The sequence below is a fragment of the Carya illinoinensis genome, chromosome 14 (genome assembly GCF_018687715.1).
Source record: "Carya illinoinensis cultivar Pawnee chromosome 14, C.illinoinensisPawnee_v1, whole genome shotgun sequence".
NCBI classification, from domain to species: Eukaryota; Viridiplantae; Streptophyta; class Magnoliopsida; order Fagales; family Juglandaceae; genus Carya; species Carya illinoinensis.
In genome coordinates, this window is record NC_056765.1 from 32,993,540 (window position 1) to 32,995,656 (window position 2,117).

The window sequence follows — 2,117 nt, forward strand, 5'->3', positions numbered from 1 at the left end:
GCGTGCGGGCTACGCTCCCTCCCTTCTGGCGCCACGTTCGGTGGTCTTGAAGATCGGCAGCTGGCCAACGCTCTGGTGGGTTGCGTGTTGACGGTCGGTGGCTGGAAACGGTCCCGCCGGAACTCCCCTCCTTTATTTACCTGAAAACACACAAAACCTAAAACAAAAGGAAAAACTAACCCAGAAATAGAAAAATGGAGAAGAAGGGGAAAGGGAGGGGGGGGGTGGAGCCGAAGCTCCCACCCTCGTCGGTCGATCTGGTCTGTTAGGGTTTTATGGAGAGAGAACTGAGGTTTTTTCGAGAGAGAGAGAAGTCCTAATTGGCTGTTAATTTTCTTATGCCTTGATAATTGAAATTGTGTTTATATAAAGACTTTCGAATTGTAAGTATGAAAACTTTTAAGAAACTCTTGGCTTCAGAACATGAAATTAACATGATGACCTTATTTTCACACGGACACCTTACACAAGATGAGTTGACCATCCACCGACTGCCACTGGTCGGCTTTTCACACAGTAGGCCCGACCAGAAAAGCCCGAGCCCAAAAGAAGGGATCGGCTCAACCTTCACCAATTCCTCCATGGGATATAAAATAAAAATCCATAAAGCCCGAATCCATATGTTTTATCTTTTTCTTAATGATTAAAAATGTGACTATTAGTGATTTATTATTATTATTATTTTTAAATATTTAAAAATATTTAAAAGAAAAAAAAATGTAATTCCATTTATCAGTACAGATGGGGCAGCAATATATTATAAGAGTTATTATTTTGTGGAAAAGCAACCTATCAATTGAAATTTCTATATTAATTAGGATTATTTTAGGGAAAAAACTTTTTCTTTCCCAATTCAAGGGCAGTCAGCATATGCATTTCAAGACAATCACCACCTTCTAATCTTAATTATGTCGAATTTCATGGAATTGTGCAGAGACTTGAGATTTTTAGACTGAAATTCCGCAATGTCAACTTGCATATATAATATTTATGAAAGTATATATGGTCCACGTTTAAATTTCATAATACAAAATACCACAAAACGAGCTCCACTCATCTTAAAGGCTATCAAAAGTGGGAACACAACCATCACACGATAGCAAAATTGGGAAAAAAAGGAGGGGGCGATGGGGTCAAGAACATCAATAATGGAAGACATAGACATTGTACTCAATTACAGCGTCACCGGTCTTGGGATCGTACGAATGCGTGGTGGCCTCAGCATAGCCCCTAGCAAACCTGAACAGCCTGCTGCCTCCGATCACCGGCATCTCCCTCACCCTGCTGCTGCCACCGTTGTTCCTCCCTAGTATGCTGAGTGTGCTGCCATTATATTTTCCTTCAATGAATGCAAAGTTCATAACCATTAAGAAAGCAACCTCTTGTTGTGCAGCAGATGCATAAAATCCTTGTGCCTTTCCCACTGTTTTGGAGCTTGATTTGGGCCCTAAGGTTAATGGGTTATCGATCATCATTATTTGACCAAATAGTGTTGCTGATTTATTGGAGGGTGCAGGCACTACTTGAACAGCAGTAGCATTATGGCCACCAACGATGTCATGAAAATAGAACCGGAAGTGGCTGAGCTTTTCTTTCTTCAGCCCGAGTAGCTACCTGTCTAGGGGTCTTCCAAAGCCTTGTTCTTCTCCTAAAACCGAGATTGTGGTGAAGGAAACGATTATAAGGAAGAAAATGATCAATTTGGAAGCCATGGCTAGCTGCAGGAAGAATTCTAGCTAGCAATGGGAACTTTATATGTAATTACTAATTCTTAATGGTAGTAAATGGTACTAGGATCATGCTAGTATTTATAAAGTGAATTGTCGTGTACTTCACCCAACACAAGCAGCCACCTCATGATGTCTCTATGGTCACATGTTGAAAAAGGGAGCCAGGTTAGTCGGTCAATTTGGGCAACCTCCTTCTCATCTTCTGGAAGCTGGGCCAGATCTTATTGATCATGTCATCCAACTGGTACTTGAAAATTCCAAAATCTCTCTACTTTTCTTCTTTATAATCTAAACAAAATCTTTGTTGGTGAGTCGCGTTCAAAGTAAGGGAGCCATCATGCATGTTCCTTCGCGCATAAAACAGAGAGGAAAAGAGATGGGAATGCA

At 41.0% G+C, this 2,117-nt stretch overlaps 1 pseudogene; it reads right to left on the minus strand.

The window, feature by feature from the left end:
• Nucleotides 1-958: 958 nt before the first annotated feature.
• Nucleotides 959-1,854, minus strand: LOC122293942 (annotated as a pseudogene).
• Between the last annotated feature and the right edge of the window lie 263 nt (nucleotides 1,855-2,117).